Genomic DNA, 8,729 nt, shown 5'->3' on the forward strand with positions numbered 1-8,729 from the left:
ATTGTCTCACACAGCAAGGACATTCCTTTCTAACAAAATGGTCCAGATAGGGGCCCATGACTCTCTTAGATCAACCACGGTTCATCCTCCAGGACTGAGCACAGGATACTCGATATCAGAACAGAATCAGGACTCTGTAGAAGGAAGAAGGGCAGGACAACCTGTTGTGCAGACAACCAGCAGTGTTGCCTTGCAGTATATTAGTCCTTACAAAAGGCATTTTTTAATTGGCCTCATTTCTGAATCTATTTTCTATCCTACCCTATTTTTCTTTTGAATTCTTAATTGATTTATAATTTATGTTACTTTGCTGTATTTTATGTGCTGTTATACTATCTTCAATTATTCCTGGAACAAATGTATTAATAAGTAAAATAATAGAGGAAAGATTAAGAACATGTTTTATATACAGTTGTGTAATAATTTTGACATAGAGAGGCATTAATCACTTTGTATGTCAATATCCAGTGAAAATGAGTGTTTATTTCATCTTTGGAACGTGGCACCCAATAATGTTTGATTCTTTTCGTAACGTGGAAACATGTTATTGAAAAGTAGCTAGAAATTTCCTAGGACTGGCAGTTCACCTTTGAACTTTCTGTGTTTTGAGATAAATGACTTTAATTGTCCTGTCAGCTTCGAAAACAAAAAGCAGGAAAAAGCTATTTGCGTGAAGATAGAGATAATAATTTTTCTGAACAGTTACCTAAACTGAATGTGTTTTTAGTGAGACTGTGCCCCTGAGGAGACGGCAAATACTTTTGGTATGTCCCTCAAAATCATTGTTTGTTCTTAGTGAAGATGCCCGTATCATTTTTGTCAAGGGTATGCTCACCAATGTCACAAGACCAGGCGGGACCAGGCCAGGGGGCAGGCGGGCCTGAGGTTCCCTGGCCAGGTTTGGCATCTGCAGGTTATGGTCAACCTTCCATCACACCTGGACCTGATTTTATTTACAAGTTCGTAACACAAACTATGGATATGCACTGTGGACTGTTGTAATTGCCTCGTCAGGGCCTCAGAGACACAGCAGTTCACTCATTCATTCAGGGAGCTTTTTATTTATTTATTTTAATTTTGCGGTACGCGGGCCTCTCACTGTTGTGGCCTCTCCCGTCACAGAGCACAGGCTCCAGACGCGCAGGCTCAGCGGCCATGGCTCACGGGCCCAGCCGCTCTGCGGCACGTGGGATCTTCCCGGACCGGGGCACGAACCCGTGTCGCCTGCATCGGCAGGCGGACTCCCAACCACTGCGCCACCAGGGAAAGCCACAGGGAGCTTTTTAAACATCACCTATGTGCAGGCACGTGGCTGCGTGCTGGAGAGATACAGTGAGCAAACTCAGCCGTGGGCCCTCTTCCCTCTGGAGCTCTTTTGAAGCAAAGGTTTTCATCAAGAAACCACTTTAGTGAATATAAACTTGGAAACTGAGATAAGTGTTCAGAGGGAAGGTATTTCTGAAGTGTAATAGCTTATAATAAAGGCTGGAAGTTCAGGAAAAGGCACCTCTGAGGAACAGAGGGCTAAGCTGAGGTAGGAAGGCTGAGTGGAGATAAGCATGGGACGGGCAGAGCGACGAGCAGGTGCCAATCCCTGCAGTGGACACGCTTGAGGAACAGAGAAGCAGCGGGTCTGCCACGCAGAGCGTGGCGTGGAGCGTGGCTGAGAAGCAGCTGGAGGGGCAGGGAAGGACCCACCACAAGGCACTGTAGACTAGGAGGCATGGGTTTGGAAGGTTTGCAGTGGCCTGAGAAGATGTGCATTTTGAGAAAATGCCTCAGTGTGGAGAATGGATTAGAGAGCCCACAGTGGACACGGAGACTAGTTAGAAGGCTACAGCAGGGGTCTGGACAAGAAATGACCAGAGCAGAGTGGTGGCAATAAAGGTCGGCCAAAGTGGGCCACTCAGGAGAAACTACGTGGTGGGTAAAGCAGACAAGGCCAAGAGATTGATTGCTGGGGCGGGGGTGTGGGGGGGGGGTGAGGGTGAAGGAGGCATCAGGAATAGCTGCTAAGCTTCTGGATGGAAGTTTTTCGTCTTCATTGAATTTAAAAACACTAAAAGAACAGCCGTTTGGAGGGGAGGAAATCCCAAGTTCAGTCTTGGATGGGAAACATTCACATGCACAGGCAGAACAGTGGGTTAGAAATAACGACCTGGACCTCAGAGGAGAGGTCTGAACCACATAAATACATTTGGGAGGTACCAGTGGTGAGGAACATGGTGGTCGGGAATAAATCTGCCTGAGGAGAATATGATGTAAGAAGAGAACTGGGCCTGAATCGGAGCCCCGAGGAGTTCCACTGTTAGTGGTCAGGCAAGTTCTGATGAGCCTGGAAAAGAGACAGAGAAGGAGCAGACAGAGATATGGAAGGTGGCCCTCAGATGACATCTGAATAAAAGGTATTTTCAGTCAGTGACTCTTTATGTCAAAACTCAACCAGAGAGAATGGACTTCGAATAAATACAGCCTGTCAGTTTCAGGATAGCCGGAAATTAATTCTGTTGAATGTATTCATATCCCCTCTCTTTCCAAGAAGGACCTGGGGTGGTTGATAACTGGTAAACTTTCTGGAGAACTTGGTGTGTCTTTTTTTTTTTCTCCTCCAGTTATTAAACCCAATTTTTAAAACTTCTCACTGCTGTCCACAAGGTGGTGCTATGAGAGTGACTTTTTCAATCTCATCAAAAATAATTAAATGTGGTCAATTCAATCACACACACAAAAATAAGCAAATAATTATAAAATTGATGAGACGGATACTTAATTTTTGTGATACTTAGAACTGGTGTCACTAAGCATGGCGGGTAGTACTGCTCTCCTTGGAGTCTTTCTCTCTCTTCAGCTCCAATGGCGGTGAGGGGGGAGGGGTGTGGAGGGGGTGCAGCAAGAACTATAAATGTTAGCTCTAAAATACTTCCATCTGCATTGCCGCCTTCCTGTTGCAGACACCACTGGACTATTAAAATAGCTGCCCGGGGCTTCCCTGGTGGCGCAGTGGTTGAGAGTCCGTCTGCCGATGCCAGGGACATGGGTTCGTGCCCCCGTCCGGGAGGATCCCACATGCCGCGGAGCGGCTGGGCCTGTGAGCCGTGGCCGCTGAGCCTGCGCGTCCGGAGCCTGTGCTCCGCAACGGGAGAGGCCACAACAGTGAGAGGCCCGCGTACCGGAAGAAAAAAAAAAAAGCTGCCCAGGTACTCCTCTCCCTTTCTCTCTTGGCCTCTTCTGTTTTCAACACAACAATTATCTTTTAAAACTTTGAATCTGATCATATTACATAGTAGAGTCATGCTTATGGACTTTGAACAAAATGCTGAAATCTTAACATGATCTCCAAGAGCCTGTGGGATTTAACTTCTGATTCATCTCATGCCCCTCTCTTGCTAACCACCATGCCCCACCCAAGCCAAACTCACCCCCATCTCAGGAGCTTGGCGCACATCCCCCTCCCTCTGCCAACAAGGATGCTCAGCCCTATCTCACTCTTCAGATCTCTGCTTAAAAACCACTTCCTCAGATGGACCTTCTCCGACACTATCCCGCATCTAATAGCTCTCCCAGGTTTGTCTCTCTTAGCACCTTGTTCTCCTTTATACACTCACTGTGGTGGTTAAGAATTACACACTTATTTGTATGCTTATGTGTTGAATGCCTAACTACCCACTAGCCCGGTGGTTCTCAGACTTTTTGGTCTCAGGACGTCTTTATGCCCTGAAAATTATCAATGACCCCAAAAACTTTTTGTTTATCAGGGTTATTCTGTTAATATTTATCCTGTTAGAAATTAAAGCTGAAAATTTGTTTAAATATTTATCTATTCATTCATTTAAAATAACAATAATAAACCTATTACATGTTAACCTATCTTATGAAAAACAACTGTATTTTCCAAAGGAAGCAGTGGCATTTCTTTACATTTCCATAAGTCTCTTTCATGGCCAGCTTAACGTGAGATGGCTATATATTCTCATATCTGCCTCTTATTTCAATCTGTTGTGATACACTTTTAGGCTGAAATACATGAAGAAAATCTGGCCTCACATAGATATTTAGCTGGAAAACAAAGGAGAAATGGAATAGCTTTGTGGCTATTCTTCTTTGATACTACACCAGAACTCTACAAGTAGTCATTTCTGAAAGGTTAGTTGCAATGCAGAAAGTGAAACCGTATCAACGAGCTTTTCAAACTCTGTTATATTAAAATTCATTGGTGTACCTTGCACTTTCAACGCATCTTTCCCATGCACTAGTCATTTGGAAAATATTGCTTTGTTGAATTACGTAGATCATTAAATGTTGTCGTATTTTATAATGCCATATCAAAAACTCGTATGAGTTACTAATGAACTCTTGCTACATGAAACAACATGGATGGAGCTCATAAACGTAATGTTGAAGGAAAGAAGCCAGACAGGAAATGCTATGTGCTACACAGCTCCATTTATATATAGTTCAAAAAGAGACAGAACTGGGGCTTCCCTGGTGGCACAGTGGTTGAGAGTCTGCCTGCCAGCGCAGGGGACACGGGTTCGGGCCCTGGTCCGGGAAGATCCCCCATGCTATGGAGCAACTAAGCTTCGCCACAACTACTGAGCCTGTGCTCTAGAGCCCGCGAACCAAACCTACTGCAGCCTGCATACCTGGAGCCCATGCTCCACAGCAGGAGAGGCCACCGCAATGAGAGGCCCACGCACAGCAGCCAAGAGTGGCCCCCGCTCGCCGCGGCTGGAGAAGGCCTGTGCACAGCAACGAAGACCCAACACAGCCAAAACTGAAATAAATAAAAAATTCATTAATTAATTAAAAAATAAATAGGCAGATCTGTGGTGATAAAGGTCAGGAGAGCGATAAGCTGTGGAAGTAGTGACTAGCGGGGGTACAAGAGCGTTGTGGGGTGCTAGTAATGTTACATTTCCAAGTCTGAGCACTGGCGACACAGCTGTGTTCACTTGCAAAATTTAATCAGAATTATACATTTAAATGTATGCTCTTTTCTATATGCATATTATAATTAATAAAAAGATTTTTCTGAACTAGGACGTTTGAAGATAGACATATAGATCAATGGAAGGGAATTAAGAGTCCAGAAATAAACCCTAAATTTCACGGTCAGTTGATTTTTGACCAAGAGGACAAAACAATTAAATGGGAGAAAGAATAGTCTTTTCAATAAATGGTGGTGGGGTAACTAGATATTCACATGCAACAGATGAAGTTGGACCCTTATCTCACACAATACACAAAATTTAACTCAAAGTGGGTCATAGATTTAAATGTAAAAGTTGAAACTATAGGAGTCTTAGAAGAAAACATAGGAATAAATCTGAGATTTTGTATTAGGCAAAGGTATCTTAGATACAATACCAAAAGCACAAGCAGTAGAAGAAAAGACTGATAAGCTGAACCTCTCAAAATTAGAGACACTTGTTCTTCAAAGAACACCATCAAGAAAAGACAACCACAGACTGAGAGAAAATATTTGAGAATCATGCATCTGATAAGAGACTTGTACCCAGAATATGTAAAGAACATGTATAACTCAATAATAGTTCAGTTTTAAATGTGTAAGTGATTTGAATAGAGATTTCTCCAAAGAAGATCTACAAATGGCTAAATAAACACACAAAAAGATCTTCAACATCATTATCCATTAGGGAAATGCAAATTAACACCCTAAGAAATATTACTTCACACCCACTAGGATGGCTGTAATCAAAAAGACAAGTGTTGGTAAGGATGCTGATTGCTTCATTGCTGGAGGAAATGTAGAATGGTACAGCCACTTTGGAAACCAGTTTGGTAGTTCCTCAAAATGTTAAGCATGAAGTTACCACATTAGCCAGCAATTCACTCCTAGATATGTACCCCAGAAAACAAAAGCCTATGTCCACACAAAAACTTTCATGCAAATGTTTGTATCAGCATTATATTATAAATTACTATTTATAATAGTCAAAGAGTAGAAACAACCCAAAGGTCCATCAACCGATAAATAAACAACATATTGTATATCCATATGATAGAATATTATTCAGCCATAAAAAGGAGTGGCCTACATAGATGACCACATCACAGTTGACTATAACATAGATGAACTTCAAAAAATTGTGCGAAGTGAAAGAAGTTTGTCACAAAAGACCGCATACTATATGATTCCATTTATATAAAATGACCAGAAAAGACGCATCTATAGAGGCAGAAAGTAGATTCGTGGTTGCCTAGGGCTGGGAGGAGAGGGTAGGCCGGGAGGATGGGTGGAGAGTGACTGCTAAAGGGTACAAGGTTTCTTTTCTGGATGATGAAAATGTTCTAAAATTACATCATAGAATTGAATACACACTCTGTACATACACTAAAGAACATGTAAACAGATGAACTTTATGGAACGTAAATTATATCTCAATAAAGCTGTTTGTAAAAAATTGCTATTTATAAGGGGTACTAACACCATTTGTTTGAAAGGGGCCATAGTAAAATAATAAGGATCTGATAGATTTGCAAAGACAAGAAGTCTTTGCCTCTGACCACGTGTCTTGAGAGGCATGACTGTTTATGGTGGAGGGAGAGCCATGGCCGCTGAGCCTGCGCGTCCGGAGCCTGTGCTCCGCAACGGGAGAGGCCACAGCAGTGAGACGCCCGCGTACCGCAAAAAAAAAAAAAAAAAAAAAAAGTCTGGCTAGTTTGAGATGACTTATTTAAAAGTGAAACAGAGGGCTTCCCTGGTGGCGCAGTGGTTGAGAGTCCGCCTGCCGATGCAGGGGACACGGGTTCGTGCCCCGGTCAGGGAAGATCCCGCTATGCCGCGGAGCGGCTGGGCCCGTGAGCCATGGCCGCTGAGCCTGCGCGTCTGGAGCCTGTGCTCCGCAACGGGAGAGGCCACAGCAGCGAGACGCCCACGTACCGCAAAAAAAGAAGCTGGTACTTTGGCCTATTTCAAACACTGAAATCAGACCCTCCCCTACTTGATTAAGCCCCTTCACCTCTAATTAGCTTTTGTTTTGCATGAGATTGTAACCCAACGAGGAGGGGGGCAGCAATGCAAATGGCCCCTTCCTCTCCCAGAAGCCCCAGCTTCCCTGGACTCTTTCCCCTTTCTCCCCTGGGTGCCCGAATGGCTGACCACCATCCACGAGAGATGTGCTGCGGGGAACACACAGGTTACCCCTCGGCAGCAGCCCAAGAAGCCACGATGTGCAAGAATTAATCAGACTTGACCAGGCAGAAAGACAGGGCAGCCCTGACGGGCAGAACCAAAGTAGAAGGTGAGCAACCTGCTTGATCGCTACTTAAAAGTAAGACAGATTCACTAACTGAGCAATTGAAAGCCACCGGGGAGGAAAGAGCTGTGCAAATGAGCTGGCTAAGTGAACTCAACTGTCACCATAGAAAGTAAAACAGCCCCTGGCTGATGGGCAGTTCACAGGACAGTCTCACAGCACAATCAGTACCAGGTCTCGGGGGAGGTGAGGGCAAGCGTGCCCACTATGAGTCATTTCCGAACGGTGAGTCCAGCTCCGGGTAACATCAGATACACTCCAGAGCCTGAATTTCCAGGGTAATCAAAAGGCAGAAAGTTGTTCCATGCACAGAGCTGTAATCACTGCTTAAAGCTGTTTGTAGCTGCCCCGGCTATTAGCGTGTAAAATGAAAAACCAATTTGGAGTCTTTTCCATAGAATGAGATTTCCCATTTCAAAAAAGGAACAGTACACCATAGAAAATACTTTGCTCCTTGGAATGATCTAGGTCACTTTGCCCTGCATACTCAGGTTGCAGCTGCTAGCGTAATGGAAAGGATGAAATCATCATCCAAGAATTTAAGAGATCCAGCTATGTAAGGTGTGACGGATCTCCTTGCTCTGCCCCTCAAAGTGCTACCCCTTCCCGGGAACAACCAAAGAAATGTGTGTGAACAGCTGCCATTCCAACATACAGGCCATACCCAGGCTGGGTTTTTTCCTACTTTCTTCCCATATACATATATACACACACACTTTTTCAGATTCTTTTCCATTATAGGTTATTATAAGACGTTGAATACAGTTCCTGTGCTATACCGTAGGTCCTTGTTGTTTATCTATTTTATACATAATAGTGTGTGTATGTTAATCCCAAATTCCTAATTTACCTCTCCCACCCCCTGCTAACACTCTGGTAACCATAAATTTGTTTTCCATTTCTGTGAGTCAATAAGTCTTAAAGCCATCTAGTCCCTTCTATTCTTCTCAGTACCTCCTTCTCACCCATTGCCTTATAAGTCATTTATTGATCTGAGAGATACATTTTTTTTTTTTTTTGCGGTACGCAGGCCTCTCACTGTTGTGGCCTCTCCCGTTGCGGAGCACAGGCTCCGGACGCGCAGGCTCAGCGGCCATGACTCACGGGCCCAGCGGCTCCGCGGCATGTGGGATCTTCCCGGACCGGGGCACGAACCCGTGTCCCCTGCATCGGCAGGCGGACTCTCAACCACTGCGCCACCAGGGAAGCCCTGAGAGGTACATTTAATCAGTCATTTGATGTTGATTAAAAGGTATCTTTTGGTGATCTAATCAAGACAGGTGCCTTTACTGATGAAAAGAATAGGGAGTGAAGCAGGGCTGCTGATGAGTGTGAGAGAAAGAGAAAGGAAGGAAGGAAGGAAGGAAGGAAGGAAGGGAGGGAGGGAGGGAGGGAGGGAGGGAGGAAGGAATGAAGGAAGGAAGGAAGGAAGGAAGGGAGGGAGGGAGG

The sequence above is a fragment of the Grampus griseus genome (genome assembly GCF_964374135.1).
Source record: "Grampus griseus genome assembly, chromosome: 5".
NCBI lineage: Eukaryota > Metazoa > Chordata > Mammalia > Artiodactyla > Delphinidae > Grampus > Grampus griseus.